We start from the raw sequence: 19,584 nt of genomic DNA, 5'->3' as shown, positions 1-19,584 counted from the left end.
GCGCAACACAGGCAAACAAAGAAACAACAGACAACAGGCGCAACAAGACAACACAGGACAACACAGGCAACAAGCGACAACACAGACAACAAGACAACAGGACAACAGGCAACAAGGACAACACAGGCACAAGGACAACACAAGGACAAAGATACTTGTCCACTTCAAGGAAATGTTGCCACAGTGCTATCTTCAAGAGAAATGCTTGTTCACAGTTGCTATCTTCAGAGAAATGCTTCTCCACAGTTGCTATCTTCAAGAGAAATGCTTCCCACAGTTGCTATCTTCAAGAGAAATGTTTGTCTACAGTTTCTATCTTTGAGAAAAATGAACAAATACAAAGCCAACAGTAATTCCACTGATCTAAAAGTGCACTTCCCAGTGAATTCTATCAAGTATGTTGTGCCAGACCATACTTTATAGTATGTACTGTATGCCATGACGATTTACAATAACTTTTTTCAGCTTGCAAAAGACACCAAAATCTTCCGCATTTTGTCCTCTCTACAGTGATCTTCATGATATTTATCTCCGTCATGTGTACTACCCACTGCAATATTCTATAGAAGGAGTAAGACATGTACTGTATTTTAAACTTGAAATAGCTAGTCAAAACACTAACTCAACTAATTGGTACTAATGGTAATAGCTATACTGGATATTAATACAATAACTAACTAACCAAGCAATTGGAAGAAGTCACATTTCAAATAAAAATAGCTGCCTCCAGTAAATAAATTGGCTGGTCAAGGATCAAAGACAGGAAATGATTTTGAACATGATTCATATTCAGGACTATTATTATGAATTAGTAATGTCTCAGGACAGGATCGTCATTGTGAGAGCTGACAGTGATCTAAGTGCAAGGCACCCCTCTGGACACAGTCCCAAAGGCCCCATCCATCACCATCACAGTCCCCATCCCATCACATCACAGTCCCTCCATTCCATCACCATCACAGTCCCTCCATCCACACCATCACAGTCCCTCCATCCCAACACCATCACAGTCCCTCCACTCAACACCATCACAGTCCCTCCATCCATCACCATCACAGTCCCTCCATCCAACACCATCACAGAGCCCCATCCCATTGCCATCACAGTCCCTCCATCCCAACACCATCACAGCCCTCCATCATCATCCATCACATCCCTCCATCCCATCACCATCACAGTCCCTCCTCCATCACATCACAGTCCTCCATCCCATCACCATCACAGTCCCTCCATCCCAACACCATCACAGTCCCTCCATCTCAACACCATCACGTCCCTCATCCCATCACCATCACAGTCCCTCCATCCCAACACCATCCAGAGCCTCCACCATTGCCATCACAGTCCCTCCATCCCAACACCATCACAGTCCTCCATCCCATCACCATCACAGAGCCTCCATCCCAACACATCACAGTCCTCCATCTCAACACCATCACAGTCCCTCCATCCAACACCATCACAGTCCTCCATCCCAACACCATCACAGTCCCTCCATCCCAACACCATCACAGTCCCTCCATCTAAACACCATCACAGTCCCTCCATCCCATCACCATCCACCAAGTCCCCTCCATCCCATCACCTCACAGTCCCTCCACCCATCACCTCACACCCTCAATCCCATCACTATCACAGTCCCTCCATCCCATCACCATCACCAGTCCCTCATCCCAACACCATCACAGTCCCTCCATCCCACACCATCACCAGTCCCTCCATCTCAACACCACCACAGTCCTCATCCCATTACCATCACAGCCTCCATCCCATCACCATCACAGTCCCTCCATTCCAACACCATCAGCATCCCTCCATCCCATCACCATCACAGTCCCTCCATCCCATCACCATCACAGTCCCTCCACATCCATCCACCATCACCAGTCCCTCACATCCCATCACCATCACAGTCCTCCATCCCACACCATCACAGTCCCTCCATCCCACACCATCACAGAGCCTCATCCACACCATCATCAGCCTCCACTCAACACCATCACAGTCCCTCCATCCAATCCATCACACCCTCCATCACAACACCATCACAGATGCTCCATCCCATCACCATCACAGATCCCCCCATCCCATCACCATCACAGACTCCATCCAACACATCAAAGCCTCCATCTCCATCACCATCACAGACTCCATCCAACACCATCACAGTCCCTCCATCCCATCACCATCACAGACTCTCCATCCACACCATCACAGAGCCTCCATCCCATCACCATCACAGTCCTCCATCTCTCCATCACCATCCCACAGTCCCTCATCCCTATCACCATCACAGTCCCTCCATCCCATCACCATCACAGTCCCTCCACCCAACACCATCACAGTCCTCCATCCCAACACCATCCACAGTCCCTCCATCTCAACACCACCACAGTCCCTCCATCCCATACCATCACAAGCCTCCATCCCAATCACCATCACATCCCTCCATTCCAACACCACAGTCCCTCCATCCCATCACCATCACATGTCCTCCATCCCATCCCAACCATCACAGATCCCTCCCTCACAGCCATCACCATCACAAGTCCCCCATCGCCCCTCACCATCCACCCACACAGTCCTCCATCCCAACACCATCACAGTCCCTCCATCCCACACCATCACAGAGCCCTCCATCCCACACCCATCACAGAGCCTCCATCTCCAACACACCACAGTCCCTCCATCCCAATGCCATCACAGTCCCTCCATCACAACACCATCACATTCCTCCATCCCATCACCATATCACAGTCCCTCATCCCATCACCATCACAAGCCGCCATCCCAACCATCACACAGACCTCACATCCCATGCCACCATCACAGAGCCCTCCATCCCAACCTCCATCACACCTCCATCCCATCACCATCACAGACCTCCATCCCAACACCATCACGAGCCTCCATCCATACCATCACAGTCCCTCCATCCATCACCATCACAGTCCCTCCACCATCACCATCACAGACTTCCCTCCATCCCCACACACAATCACATCCTCCTCCATCCCAACACCATCACAGTCCCTCATCCCAACACACTCACAGAGCCTCCATCCCAACACCATCACAGTCCCTCCATCCCATCACCATCACAGAGCCCTCCATCCAACACCATCACCTCTCCCCTCCACCATCAACCCATCACTAGTCCCTCCATCCAACACATCACATCCCTCTTCATTCCAACACCCATATACACTACACAGCCTCATCCCATCACCATCCCAGTCCCTCCATCTCAACACCTTCCAGTCCCTCCATCTCAACACCATCCACATCCCTCCATCTCAACACCATCACAGAGTCTCCATCCCAACACCACTCAACAGTCCCTCCATCCCAACACCATCACAGTCCCATCACAGTCCCTCTCACACCTCACAGTCCCTCCATCCCACACCATCACAGTCCCTCCATCCCAACACCATCACAGTCCTCATCCATCACCATCACCAGTCCCCCATCCCATCACATCAAGAGCCGTCCATCCAACAAGGACAACACAGGGCAACAAGGACAACACAGGACAACAAGGGCAACAAGGACAACACAGGACAACACAGGGCAACAAGGACAACACAGGACAACAAGGACAACACAGGACAACAAGGGCAACAAGGACAACACAGGGCAACAAGGACAACACAGGACAAAGATACTTGTCCATCTTCAAGAGAAATGTTTGTCCACAGTTGCTATCTTCAAGAGAAATGCTTGTTCACAGTTGCTATCTTCAAGAGAAATGCTTCTCCACAGTTGCTATCTTCAAGAGAAATGCTTCTCCACAGTTGCTATCTTCAAGAGAAATGTTTGTCTACAGTTGCTATCTTTGAGAGAAATGAACAAATGAACAAAGCCAACAGTAATCTCACTGATCTAAAAGTGCACTTCCCAGTGAATTCTATCAAGTATGTTGTGCCAGACCAGTACTTTATAGTATGTACTGTATGCCATGACGATTTACAATAACTTTTTTCAGCTTGCAAAAGACACCAAAATCTTCCGCATTTTGTCCTCTCTACAGTGATCTTCATGATATTTATCTCGGTCATGTGTACTACCCACTGCAATATTCTATAGAAGGAGTAAGACATTGGTACTGTATTTTAAACTTGAAATAGCTAGTCAAAACACTAACTCAACTAATTGGGTACTAATGGTAATAGCTATACTGGATATTAATACAATAACTAACTAACCCAAGCAATTGGAAGAAGTCACATTTCAAATAAAAATAGCTGCCTCCAGTAAATAAATTGGCTGGGTCAAGGATCAAAGACAGGAAATGATTTTGAACATGATTCATATTCAGGACTATTATTATGAATTAGTAATGTCTCAGGACAGGATCTGTCATTGTGAGAGGCTGACAGTGATCTAAGTGCAAGGCACCCCTCTGGACACAGTCCCAAAGGCCCTCCATCCCATCACCATCACAGTCCCTCCATCCCATCACCATCACAGTCCCTCCATTCCATCACCATCACAGTCCCTCCATCCCATCACCATCACAGTCCCTCCATCCCAACACCATCACAGTCCCTCCATCCCATCACCATCACAGATTCTCCATCCCATCACCATCACAGTCCTCCATCCCAACACCATCACAGTCCCTCCATCCCAACACCATCACAGTCCCTCCATCCCAACCCATCACAGTCCCTCCATCCCCAACACCATCACAGTTCCTCCATCCCATCACCATCACATCACCATCACAGAGCCTCCATCCCCATCACCATCACAGTCCCTCCATCCACACCATCACAGTCCCTCCATCCCATCACCATCACAGTCCCTCCATCCCAACACCATCAAAGTCCCTCCATCCCAACACCATCACAGTCCCCTCCATCCCACACCATCACAGTCCCTCCCATCCCAATCACCATCACAGTCCCTCCGTCCCATCACCATCACAGTCCCTCCATCCCAACACCATCACAGTCCCTCCATCCCAACACCATCAACAGTCCCTCCATCCCAACACCATCACAGTCCCTCCATCCCACACCATCACAGTCCCTCCATCCCAACACCATCACAGTCCCTCCATCCCAACACCATCACAGTCCCTCCATCTCAACACCATCACAGAGCCTCTGTCTCCTCTGTCTTTCCAAGGTTGCTCAAATTAGGCCAGTCAGACGTTTTGACTCTTTCTTACCCTCTTGGCTGCTCTTGGTTTAGTTCTCTCTCTCTCTCACACACACACACACACACACACACACACACACACACACACACACACCACACACACACACACACACACACCACACACACACACACACACACACACACACACACACACACACACACCACACACACACACAGCACACACACACCACACACACACACACACACACACACACTCTCCCTCCATCTCTCATTTTCTGTCTATTATACACACGCTCATTATTTTTGTGCTTCCTGCTGGTACCTAAAATAGCTTGACCGACTAGAGCTGGTTGAAACAGTTAGAGATGGGCTAGGGGGAGAGGATAAAGGAGAGAGAGAGCTCAGTCTGAATTCATCACCCTACACAAAGAGCAGAGCGTGTTGCCCCATTCAACGGATCTGGGGCAACTTGACTGAGTAGGCTACTGAGGGAAAGGCCTTCTATAAGGGACTGATTAATTCACGTATCTCTTTGCACCCCATTTATCTGCCTTTTCTATGCTCTCTCAACAATGTCAATGCTGATTTGAATAGATTTGAAGATTTTCTGTTTTTTTTCTGTGATTTTTCTGTATTGCTAAGGAAACTGGAGAACCACTAGTATTCTTTAGACTGAATCCTTCAACGTTGAAAGTTAAGGCTGTGCCAGCAATTACATCATCAGCAGGAGGCCTGCATCATATCTTAGGAACTTATATAAACCAAACTAAACTCTGTCTGGACATCTTCTATTTTCTGCTTCAGCAGCTCACCAGGATTTCTTGCTTGAGAGACAGAGGAAGAGCAAGGAAGACAAACTGGTATCATTATGGAAGGATGATTCTCAGCATTTCCTCACAAAGAAGCAAAATACTCTCCCTGTCTCTTCAGGCTGTTCCTGGTCAGAACATAGTCAATATTCTTAACTTACAGCATTCAATGTGGGATGGATATATTCTCAGTCTCACTAAATCATTTGAAGATAGTATGTACAATGTTGCTATTCTGAGATCTTTGCACCCACATTGTGGTGATGCACAATCTATAATTGAAGATCTGGATTCTGACCAATAGGGGGCAGTGAAGTTGAGCTGTCCTTATTTAACAGAGGAGGGTAAATGTCATATGATATAGTTTTCGATTGCTGTTTGCCCATTAACATGGCTGCATAGATTTCTCAGAAATTCAATCATGGTTTAACACGTCATTGATGGAACTTTAATTAGATTACCCACATGCATCAACCAGATGTAGTGAAGTACAGGGGGAAGCCCTTTCTGCAATAGTTGCCCACCCCAGTCAATGGAGTTTGTGCTGATGTGGACTCAACTCAGCTATGAGAATTCTCAGCTATACGTCCTCCTCTCTCACCTCTTGAGCTTCCAACTCTGCCGGCATACAACATAGACAGCATATCTTTCTAACAGTTAGGAAAAACAACACAGACATAGCAACAGGCCTGATTGTTCAGGCTCACTGTGGCTCTCATCAAACATATTAATCAAATAAAATCAAATTGTACTGGTCACATACACATATTTAGCAGATGTTATTGCGGGTGTAGCAGCATGCGTGTGTTCCTAGCTCCAACAGTGCAGTAATATCTAACAATTCACAACAATACCCACAAAACTAAAAGTAAAGTAATGGAATTAAGAAATATATATATATTAGGACGAGCAATGTCGGAGTGGCATTGACTAGAATACAGTAGAAGAGAATACGGTATATACATATAAGATGAGTAAAGCAGTGTGTTAACATTATTCAAGTGACTAGTGTTCCAGGGCAGCAGCCTCTAAGTTGCAGGTTTGAGTAACCGGGGGGAAGCCGGCTAGTGATGGCTATTTAACAGTCTGATGGCCTTGAGATAGAAGCTGTTTTTCAGTCTCTTGGTCCTTGCTTTGATGCACCTGTACTGACCTCGCCTTCTGGATGGTAGCGGGGTGAACAGGCTGTGGCTCAGGTGGTTGATGTCCTTGATTATCTTTTTGGCCTTCCTGTGACACTGGGTGCTGTAGGTATTCTGGAGGGCAGGCAGTGTGCACCCGGTGAAATGTTGGACAGACCGCACCATCCTCTGGAGAGCCCTGTGGTTGCGGGCGTGGCAGTTACCGTACCAGGCGATGATACAGCCTGACAGGATGCTCTCAATTGTGCATTAAAAGTTTGTGAGAGTCTTGGGGGACAAGCCACATTTCTTCAGCCTCCTGAGGTTGAAGAGGCGCTGTTGCGCCTTCTTCACCACACTGTCTGTGGGTGGACCATTTCAGATCATCATTGATGTGTACGCCGAGGAACTTGAAGCCTTTCACGTTCTCCACTGTGGTCCCGTCAATGTGGAAAGGGGCGTGCTCCCTCTGCTTTTTCCTGAAGTCCACGATCAGCTCCTTCTTTTAGTTGACGTTGAGGGAGAGGTTATTTTCCTGGCACCACTCCGCCAGAGCCCTCACCTCTTCCCTGTAGGCTATCTCTTCATTGTTGGTAATCAGGCCTACTATGGTTGTGTCGTCTGCAAACTTGATGATTGTGGCCAGGCAGCCATGGGTGAACAGGGAGTACAGGAGGGGGCTGAGTATGCACCCTTGTGGGGCCCCTGGGTTGAGGATCAGTGAAGTGAAGGTGTTGTTTCCTACCTTCACCACCCGGGGGCTGTCCCATCAGGAAGTCCAAGACTGGGTTGCACAGGGCGGGTTTCAGACCCAGGGCCCCGAGCCTGATGATGAGCTTGGAGGGTACTATGGTGTTGAAGGCTGAGCTATAGTCAATGAACAGCATTTTTACATATGTATTCCTCTTGTCCAGGTAGGATAGAGCAGTGTGAAATGCAATGGCGATTGCATCGTCTGTGGATCTATTGGGGCGGTAAGCAAACTGAGGTGGGTCTGGGGTGTGTCACGTTCCTGACCTATTGTTCCTTTTTCTTTTATTTATTTAGTTGGTCAGGGCGTGAGTTGGGATGGGTTGTTTTTGTGTGTTTTGTCTAGTCTATGGGATGTTGTATGTGTATGGGGCAGAGTAGAGTATAGTTGTCTAGTTATGTCTATGGCTGCCTGGATTGGTTCTCAATCAGAGACAGCTGTCATTCATTGTCTCTGATTGGGAGCCATATTTAAGGCAACCATAGGCAGTAGGCTTGTGTGGGTAGTTGTCTATGTCTAAGTGTTTCGTGTCAGCACTTATGCTTTGATAGCTTCACGTTCGTCTGTTTGTTGTTTTTTGTTTCGTTTTCCTTCTTCTAATAAAGAGAAGATGTATTTTCCACATGCTGCGCCTTGGTCCTCCCTCTCTCCCATTGACGATCGTGACAGGGTGTAAGGTAAGGTAGAGGTGATACGATCCTTAACTAGCCTCTCAAAGCACTTCATGATGACAGAGGCAATTGTCATGTAGTTTAGTTACCTTTGCTTTCTTGGGACAGGAACAATGGTGGACCTATTGAAGCAATTGTGGACAGCAGACTGGGATAGGGAGAAATTGAATATGTCTGTAAACACTCCAGTCAGCTGGTCTGCGCATGCTCTGAGGATGTGGCTAGGGATGCCGTCTGGGCCGGCAGCCTTGCGAAGGTTAACACGTTTAAATGTTTTACTTACGTTAGCCCCGGAGAACGAGAGCCCACAGTCCTTGTGAGGGGCCCTTTTCGAAGGCACTGTGTTATCCTCAAAGCGGGCAAAGGGTGTTTAGCTTATCTGGGAGCAAGATGTCGGTGTCCACGACGTGGCTGGTTTTCTCTTTGTAATCCGTGATTGTCTGTAGACCCTGCCACATACGTCTCGTGTCTGAGCCGTTGAATTGCAACTCCACTTTGTCTCTGTACTGCCGTTTTGCCTGTTTGATTACCTTACAGAGGGAATAACTACACTGTTTGTATTCAACCATATTCCCAGTCAACTTGCCATGGTCAAATGTGTTGGTTCACCCTTTCAGTTTAGCGAGAATACTACCATCTATCCTCGGTTTCCGGTTTGGGTAAGTTCTAAAAGTCACCGTGGGAACAACATCCCCTATACACTTCCTGATGAACTCAATCACCGTGTCCGTGTATACATCAATGTTAATATCCGAGGCTATCTGGAACATATCCCAGTCCGCATGATCAAAACAATCTTGAAGCATGGATTCCGATTGGTCAGACCAGCATTGAATAGACCTTCCTGTTTGAGTTTCTGCCTATAGGAAAGGAGGAGCAAAATGGAGTCGTCATCTGATTTGCCGAAGGGAGGGCAGGGGAGGGCCTTGTAGGCATCACGGAAGAGAGAATAGCAGTGCTCGAATGATTTCCCAGCGCGAGTACTACAGTCAATGTGTTGATAAAACATCGATAGCATTTTCCTCAAATTTGCTTTTTTTTAAATCCCCAGCAACAATAAATGTGGTCTCAGTATATGTGGTTTCCAGTTTGCATAAAGTCCAGTGTAGTTCCTTGAGGGCCGTCGGGGTATCGTATCGGCTTGAGGGGGAATATACATGGCTGTGACTATAACCAAAGAGAATTCTCTTGGGAGGTAAAACGGTCGGCGTTTGATTGTGTGGTATTCTAGGTTGGGTGAACAAAAGGACTTGAGTTTCTGTACGTAATCACAATCACACCATGAGGGGTTAATCATGAAACATACACAAAGCCCTTCTTCCAGTAGAGTTCTTTATTCCTGTCTGCGCGATATACTGAGAACCCAGCTGGCTGTATGGACCGTATATCCAGAGAGAGCCATGATTCCATGAAATGGAGTATATTACAGTCCCTGATGTCTCTCTGGAAGGAGATCCTCACCCTGAGCTCGTCTATTTTATTATCCAGAGACTGAACATTAGCGAGTAATATATTCGGAAGCGGAAGCGGTGGATGGTGTGTCCGCCTCCTGAGTCGGTGATCAGTACTTGATCAGTGCTACTGGGACTGCAGGGTTTGGTCTACACTACTCTGATCTGGAACAATGAAAGCTGTATGGTTGTCTCTCACTCCAACTATGAGATAATGGGGAGTTCTCTAACCAACACTCAGTCACTAGTTATTCAATCATTAGAGCAGGGGTATTCAACCGGGGATCCGTGGCCCCCTAGGGGTCCGTGGAGGTACTGCAGGGGTCGGCGAAAATATACATACATAAAAAAATATAGATTTTTTGTTTTATTGTTTTTGTGAATATTGCTACCAACAACATAATAAACGGATTGTGAATTACATACCTACAGTAGAAAAGAGGAGAATATCTTCTTTCTAAAAATGTAAATAATGTCACATTTATTTCTCAACTTCTAATATTAGGCCAATTACACTCACTGGAGTATCTGACATAGGCTTTTAAAAATCACCCATGAATAGGCTGCTGGCTGCTGATACGCTTCTTGACTTGGACATACATGTTTGCAAACACATGGCTAACCTTTGTTTAACCAGCTAAACAGCTGCTCTTAGTGAAAATGTTTTTGGAGTTTACACTCTATGTTAGAGTTTACACTTCCTCTTCCAATTATAATGTGGGGAGGTCAAAATAATGAAAAACCATCTACCAAACCTATTCACTTTAAAAGAATGATTACTTCTCCTTGCCATTATCATTCACCTGATGATAAGACAAGACGTATGATGGAGGTCGCTGAGTCATCGGTTTGCCTGGAAGGGGGACCCTGAACAAGAGCATGTTTTATCATTCAAAAGATCCTTGACTCAGAGTCTGTTTACGGTTAGTAGTGCATGAAACAACAAGAAACACAGATATGATAGTCTGTTTGTGCTAACATTCCACTCCTTGCCTCGTCATGCATGACAAGGAGTGGCAAGGAGTGGAAGTTAGCACAACCAGACTGGTTCAGGCTAGATATGACACTTAAAGCAAGTTGAACATAGCATTTTGGGATTGTTCAAACTTTAGAATCAATACAATGTTGATGTTATGGATCCCAAAGATACAGTATGTATTATATACTATAAGGCAGAGAAAACTTAAACATGTAGGCCTTTATCTCTGAGTATGTGAATAACAGCAGTAGCTTGCCATAATGTGTATGCCAAATAACCTGTAGGGTGGTTTCATTATTGTCTAGAAGCAGTGACAATTGGGTTGGCAGGCAGCTAGCTTCAGTAGCAGTGGACCTGGAGAGGGCGAAGAGAGGAAGATAGGACTCTGACAACATCTCATTACCTTCCTTTGTATTGTCTCTCTTTTTCTCCTCTCTCCTATCTGACCCCAGTGGCTGGCTACACAAACAAACCCTCTACCACGGCAGTAAAGCGTAAACTGACAGTGTTTGCCTGCAGTTCCCAATGAAACAAAGACAGCAAGTCAGTAACTTTTAGAGGGAAGTCCAGGCTCACTATAAAAGTGGGCTAAAAATGTATTCGTAATACATCATTGGCTCAGATGGCTGTAACATGGCTAAGCGGTGGCTAAACGGTACAAAGGCCATGTTAGAGAATTACAACAGACCATTGCATTTCCAAAATTTGCATCAGTCTAACAAAAACATAGTTCCCTTTAGTCAGTTTACAATGAACATTATAAAACATCCGTATGTACTTCACAGAATGTTACAGAAATGTCTGCTATGGCCACATGAAGAATTCCCTAGCTTATATACAGTTTGACTCACAATGAAAAATATAATCTCAGTATCATCTCAATGTGCACCTGGCGTGTCGTTAATAAACATCTTCTGGGAGATATCATACAAACATTTTATTACTGCATAAAATCTTAGAGAGAGAGAGCTAGAGAGAGAGAGAGCTAGAGAGAGAGAGAGCTAGAGAGAGAGAGAGCTAGAGAGAGAGAGCTAGAGAGAGAGCGAGATATTGTGGTGAAGCATCAAGGTCTTTCCATTTCAGCTGCCCAACCACTCCAACGTGAAGAGTAGATTACCTATCGATGTACGAGAATGCTTTTATGTTGACCAGGAGAGAAAACAGCAATTGACCTCCTCTACTTACAAATTAGGGTGAGGGTTACTGTAGTGTTGCTTCATTCCTTTGAAAGCCCATCCATTTTAACCAAGCAGTAAAACCCCAGACATGTCTCTCCCACTTACCCCTACGACCCAAAATAGCCCTGACTCCATTTCACTGATTTATGAACTAGCACTGGTACGTATCCCAGTATCCTCCCCCATGACATGGCCAGCTCAGCACTATTCCCTGGACAACTGTGTGTGTGTGTGTGTGTGTGTGTGTGTGTGCGCGCGCGAGTGTGCATATGTGTGCAAGTGAGAGAGAGAGAAAGAGAGCGAGTGCTGCGGCTATGGCTCCTCTGAATCACCTCTGCTGTGCCAGAGGAGGCGGACCCCTATGCATCTTAACCAGGAGAGTCCCAGTACAGGCAGTCCTGTACACCGGAGGAAGCTGGTGGGAGGAGCTATAGGAGGTTCTAAACCTGGAGAGTCCCAGTCCTGTACACATAGTGGCCCTGAAGACCGACTGGCCTGAAACACCACCTGAGAACACAACAGCCCCATAGAAAGACACTCACTTGTCACCTTGGATAATGCTGCCTCTCAATACCATCGTTTACATCCTGATGTGGTATATAGAGGTTCCATCCTTATGCTAATGACTCATGACTAAAGTTTGCATATGAGGGATATGGAATTGCTCAGTAGATCAGGTTTTATAACCTGATATAAACTGCTGCATTTTCACTGAGGTACACTTTTATCAGGTAAACGGTACCCTTCAGAGTGGTGTGGAAGACTTTGAAATTAACCCAAGAAAAGATACGCAGTCAACGTAGTCAATGATGATGCAATGACCTTAGGTACAAGCTACACATGGTGGAAAGGGGCGATGTGGTTCATTTGGTATGAGAAACCTAGCTTTGACAGTTAATATCATTACTTTTAATCCATTACAGTACAGGGTAGCACCTCTTCAATGCATGCATGGGCTCTTTCAGAATAGCTTGTTCAGCAGAATTGACCTTGCATGCGCCCCCCAGCGCAGCAGAATGTATAGTGGAACGGGGCTGTTCCTCTCATCATGTTACTTCAAAACTGTCATCATGTCATTTTATCAACCATTTACCTTCCTTTTAGTCTAAATTTAAAGATAGAAAACAAATGGACTTATATCAACCAGATAACTGCATATAAACGTGATATCAACAGATCAATAGAAAATTGGTTGTTTGTAAATTTCTCTCAGATTTTGGTTCAGGGTAAAAAAAAATATTTAAAAAATGGAAAAGGCATTTGATCAAACATTGAATTGGGACTAAAACACACTCCGTTGATCACTTCAGTTATAGTTGAATTGGCATACTTGAAGTGATGGTATCCATAATAAGTAGAGGACTGTGAAATATGTTGTTTCAATGTTTTCTAATGTGAAAAACAGCCCCATCCCAAGTTCTACTCTCTTACACACATTTTCTACTATTATGTAACGTGATACTGCAGCACTGTATGAAGCTGCGCATGAGGACTTGCCTCAATACTGAGAGAGAAAGTTCCACTGGCAGCCTCCCTTTCCCTGCAGTGTCTCTACATTAAGCCAGAGGAAATTAAAACTGGGGAAGATATCATTGTCTGCTATAATTACCTTGAGCCTTTCCTCTCCCACTGCAGTCCTCTAGGTAGACGGGCAGTGTAATGAGGCTGGTTACTGCCATGACTAAATGATACATGACCACGGCACTCATCACCGATCAACAAATATGTACATACAGTAAGAAGTGACACCTTACCTGTATCGTAGAGCTGTTGTCTCCTGGAGAAAAAGAGAGAGAGGGAGGGTACTTCTGTCTGTAGTACCTGCAGGACACTTGAGATAAGGTCTTAGGAGAAGAAATGTTTGAGATGAATAGTTTTTTGGGTTTATCCCACTCTGAAGGAGATAAGCCTCTTGTAAGTGCTCAGTCCCCGCAGTCACCCCCGGGGGTCTCTTCACGAAAGCCCTCTTCACACACACTGACACAAAACAGTTGCCTGTAGTGAGGAGTTAATCAGATCTGGGGAAAATGAAATGAAATACACGCGCACATTAACATTCTCTCACACTGCAAATCAGCACCAGCATCAAAGCTATGTGCCGTTTCACTGCTGTATTTCCCGGCACTGCAGCCTCATTGGCTGAAAAGCTACTCAATAAAAATCCTACTTGTCATCAATTGGGTGGGGGGGGGGGGGGGGGGGTTTATGGCGTACTCTGGACTCTGCTCCTCCTCCTCTCGTTCATTTGTTCTCTCTCTACAGTACACGCAGAGGGGAATGCTGAGCTTTGAAAATTAGACGCAGGGTGAAAGGGAGGGTGGAAGGAAGGAAGGAGGGCTGGAGTAGAGAGAGAGAGAGAGAGGGAGAGGGAGAGAGAGTAAGGGAGCGAAGGAGGAGCGAAGGAGAAGGAGGGAGAGGGAGCGAGGGAGGGAGGAGCGAAGAAGAGGGAGGGAGAGGGAGGGAGGGAGCAAGGGAGGGAGGAGCAAAGGCTGGGAGAATCGATAAGCAGTGAGGAGAGACGTGCCGTGCAGACGCTGAGCCTGGCACATTGCAGGGGCTCAGAGAGTGTGGCCGTAGGTGCTGCTCTCTCCTCTCGGAGACGCTGTCTCTATGCAGGACCAGAGTGCAGTGAGGTGTGTGAAGCGAGAGAAGGGGGGGGGGGTTCTTCCAGCAGCGGTTGCCATGACGCTACAGAAAACTCTGCTAGAGTAAAAAGGGCTCTGATCTGTCTCCTTTTTCCTTATTCACACGGCTAATATGCACTGAGTGAATTATTTAAGATGCCAGAGGGAAGGAGGGTGGGGTAAGCTACATGGGTACCACAGCTCACTGCATCTTGATGCCTCAGGGGAGATGCTCAGCCTGTAGGACTGACTGACTGACTGACCGACTGACTGACTGAATGCCTGTGTTCACAAGACTATTATCTATAAACCAATGAGCTATAACGCAGTAATAGTATGACAATAAAAACAGTAATTTGAGTCCTAAGGTGACTACAAGGACACACTATGACAGGGCAACATTTTTATTAATTTTTTGACCTTTATTTAACTAGGCAAGTCAGTTAATTAAGAACAAATTCTTATTTTCAATGACAGCCTAGGAACAGTGGGTTAACTGCCTTGTTCAGGGGCAGAACATCACATTTTTACCTTGCAACCTTTTGGTCCAAGTCCAACGCTTTAACCAAAAACGTGCCAGCCCATGGTTTCTAAACCGTTTGCGTTCTGTACAATTGTGAATAATGGTCTTATTCTTCATCAATAATTAATTTCTTCATATGCCTTATATTTGTAGAAAGGCATATGGCAGATGCATAGCATCACACTGTATTCCGGGTCAAGCATGCAATACCCTACGTGCACCTCACAATCTCCTTGCTTCTCTCTACTTGCTTTGCTCTTCACCTTAGTGCTAATTAAATGGACTTGATGGAAGTCCAATTCCACCATCTGAAAACAATGAGTTATGTTTGTTCCTACCCTGGCTGGCTGGACAGACGGCAGGCTGAGCAGGGCTATCCCTGATCACATGCACTGCAGTGTTTCTGAAAGTCTGGAAGAGAGATCCCTCCTCAGGCCTGGCCTGTCTGCCATCACACAGTTCAAAATGGTGCGGCAGGGGTACTGTAAACCAGATTCAGATTGGTAACTGACACGTTTCTTCCCATTCTTGGGTAGAATATTCACATTTCCATTTATCACATTTTTTGGAATTGTACTAATGTGTAACATTATACTAATTTAATGGTAGACTCAGCAAATTACATCATAGTACAACTTCCTGCTTAAAGACAACTACAACATAATTAAAATCTACCAAGTCTGCCACTATTGTCTCTTCCCTATTAGTTCAGTCACTTATCCAGTTTGTCCTATAGACTTTCTGACGTCACAGGTTCTCGGCCCATTGACAGGGAACAGTCGGAGGCAGCTACAGTTGAAGTCGGAAGTTTACATACACTTAGGTTGGAGTCATTAAAACTAGTTTTTCAACCACTCCACACATTTCTTGTTAACAAACTATAGTTTTGCCAAGTCCATTAGGACATCTACTTTGTGCATGACACAAGTCATTTTTCCAACAATTGTTTACAAACAGATTATTTCACTTATAATTGACTATATCACAATTCCAGTGGGTCAGAAGTTTACATACACTAAGTTGACTGTGCCTTTAAACAGCTTGGAAAATTCCAGAAAATTATGTCATGGTTTTAGAAGCTTCTGATAGGCTAATTGACATCATTTGAGTAAATTGGAGGTGCACCTGTGGATGTATTTCAAGGCCTACCTTCAAACTCAGTGCCTCTTTGCTTGACATCATGGGAAAATCAAAAGAAATCAGCCAAGACCTCAGAAAAAAAAGTAGACCTCCACAAGTCTGGTTCATCCTTGGGAGCAATTTCCAAACGCCTGAAGGTATCACGTTCATCTGTACAAACAATAGTACGCAAGTATAAACAACATGGGACCACGCAGCCGCCATACCGCTCAGGAAGGAGACGTGTTCTGTCTCCTAGAGATGAACGTACTTTGGTGCGAGAAGTGCAAATCAATGCCAGAACAACAGCAAAGGACCTTGTGAAGATGCTGGAGGAAACAGGCACAAAAGTATCAATATCCACACTAAAACGAGTCCTATATCGACATAACCTGAAAGGCCGCTCAGCAAGGAAGAAGTCACTGCTACAAAACCGCCATAAAAAAGCCAGACTGCGGTTTGCAACTGCACATGGGGACAAAGATCGTACTTTTTGGAGAAATGTCCTCTGGTCTGATAAAACAAGAACAGAACTGTTTGGCCATAATGACCAACCTTATGTTTGTAGGAAAAGGGGGGAGGCAGCACGGGGGTGAACACGGGGGTGGCAGCATCATGTTGTGGGGGTGCATTGCTGCAGAAGGGACTGGTGCACTTCACAAAATAGATGACATCATGAGGATGGAAACGTATGTGGATATATTGAAACGATATTTCAAGAAGTCAGTCAGGAAGTTAAAGCTTGGTCGCAAATGGGTCTTCCAAATGGACAATGACCCAAAGCATACTTCCAAAGTTGTGGCAAAATGGCTTAAAACCTCTCTGGGACCGTTCGGGACGTGAGCGTCCCACCTCTCAACTGCCAGTGAAACTGCAGGGCCCCAAATCCAAAACAACAGAAATCCCATAATTAAAATTCCTCAAACATAGAAGTATTTTACACCATTTTAAAGATAAAATTCTCATTAATCCAACCACAGTATCCGATTTCAATAAAACTTTTTTGGCGAAAGCGGAACATATCATTATGTTAGGTCAGCAACTAGTCACAGAAAGCATTCAGCCTTTTTCCAACCAAAGAGAGGAGTCACAAAAAGCTGAAATATAGATATAATTAATCACTAACCTTTGATGATCTTCATCAGATGCCACTCATAGGACTTCATGTTACACAATACATGTATGTTTTGTAAGGTAAAGTTCATATTTATATCCAAAAATCGGAGTTTACATTGGCGCGTTACGTTCAGTAGTTCCAAAACATCCAGTGATTTTGCAGAGAGCCACATCTTTTTACAGAAATTCTCATAATAAATGTTGATGAAAATACAAGTATTATGCACAGAATTATAGATACACTTCTCCTTAATGCAACCGCTGTGTCAGATTTTTTTTAAACTTACCGAAAAAGCAATAATCTGAGTAAAGCGCTCAGAGCCCAAATCAAGCCAAACAGATATCCGCCATGTTGGAGTCAACAGATGTCAGAATAGCATTATAAATATTCACTTACCTTTGATGATCTTCATCAGAATGCACTCCCAGGAATCCCAGGTCCACAATAAATGTTTGTTTTGTTCGATAATGTCCATCATTTATGTCAAAATAGTTCCTTTTGTTAGCGCGTTCAGTCCAGTAATCCACATTCATGACGCGCGTTCACTAGGAGCAGACGAAAAGTCAAAAAAAAATTCCGTTACAGTCCGTAGCAACATGTCAAACGATGTTTAGAATCATTCTTTAGGATGTTTTTAACATAAATCTTCAATAATGTTCCAACCGGAAAATTCCTTGGTCTTCAGAAATGAAGTGGAACGTAGCTACCTTTCACGTGAGCGCGCGAGACACTCTGCCAGACCACTCACTCAAAGAGCTCTTATGAGCCCCTCCTTTAGAGTAGAAACCTCAAACAAGTTTCTAAAGACTGTTGACATCTAGTGGAAGCCGTAGGAAGTGCAACATGACCAATATCCCACTGTGTATTCAATAGGGGCTGAGTTCAAAAACTACAAACCTCAGATTTCCCACTTCCTGGTTGGATTTTTTTCTCAGGTTTTTGCCTGCCATATGAGTTCTTTTGTACTCACAGACATCATTCAAACAGTTTTAGAAACTTCAGAGTGTTTTCTATCCAATACTACTAATAGTAGTACTATGCATATATTAGCATCTGGGACTGAGTAGCAGGCAGTTTACTCTGGGCACGCTATTCATCCAAAAGTGAAAATGCTGCCCCCTATCCCAGATAAGTTTTAAGGACAACAAAGTCAAGCTATTGGAGTGGCCATCAAAAAGTCCTGACCTCAATCCTATAGAGAATTTGTGGGCAGAACTGAAAAAGCATGTGCGAGCAAGGAGGCCTACAAACCTGACTCGGTTACACCAGCTCTGTCAGGAGGAATGGGCCATAAATCACTCAACTTATTGTGGGAAGCTTGTGGAAGGCTACCCAAAACATTTGAACCAAGTTAATTAAACAATTTAAAGGCAATGATACCAAATACTAATTGAGTGTATGTAAACTTCTGACCCACTGGGAATGTGATGAAAGAAATAAAAGCTGAAATAAATCATTCTCTCTACTATTACTCTGACATTTCACATTCCTAAAATAACGTGGTGATCCTAACTGTTCTAAGACAGGGATTTTTTACTAGGATTAAATGTCAGGATTTGTGAAAAACTGAGTTGAAATGTATTTGGCTAAGGTGTATGTAAACTTCCGACTTCAACTGTATATTCAGTATATTACAGTGGTGGCCGGTGCCGTTTAATATTAGGGAGGGCAACTTATTTTTATGAGCATGGCTTTATTTTTTTAAACTTTTACAGCACATTTGATGACTGTCATTCATATTCCATTCACCCAGCTCAATGTAACATCGATAGGTTCAGGCTACTACATGTCAAAGGTGACAGACATTGACACATTCAACACTGCCTTGCACAATTTTGCCTGCATCTAGCTGATCTAGGGTGTAATCATTAGTCCAACAGTTAATACTGTGAGTATCTATTGGACAAATTCAGGTATATTTATTCCCGTTTTGTTCTGTTTGCTTACGTTTAAATAATGTTTTTCAACAGAATTGACGGAATTAATATACCCCTGATCAAACGCAAACACATTTCACTTCCATAGCACCCACATTCTAACAGCATGAGCCCTTTGATCGTTGGATAATTCCTTCTCGCATCTACACGCTCTCCTCCTCTCACCCTTTTCCT

General features: G+C 44.8%; 1 protein-coding gene across 2 annotated transcripts in view; it reads right to left on the bottom strand.

Moving 5' to 3' along the window:
- The window catches only part of LOC111970587 (synaptotagmin-2), a 60,764-nt gene extending 46,567 nt beyond the window's left edge, over positions 1–14,197 (bottom strand). For both annotated transcript variants that reach the window (XM_023997403.2, XM_023997413.2), the window contains exon 1: positions 13,845–14,197. The gene's annotated coding sequence lies outside the window, so the exon portion shown is untranslated. The remainder of the gene's footprint in view (positions 1–13,844) is intronic.
- Between the last annotated feature and the right edge of the window lie 5,387 nt (positions 14,198–19,584).

Source organism: Salvelinus sp. IW2-2015, linkage group LG1, assembly GCF_002910315.2.
Source record: "Salvelinus sp. IW2-2015 linkage group LG1, ASM291031v2, whole genome shotgun sequence".
Lineage (NCBI taxonomy): Eukaryota > Metazoa > Chordata > Actinopteri > Salmoniformes > Salmonidae > Salvelinus > Salvelinus sp. IW2-2015.
The sequence above is the reverse complement of the archived record's forward strand: the minus strand, read 5'-3'. Positions and strand labels throughout refer to the sequence as shown.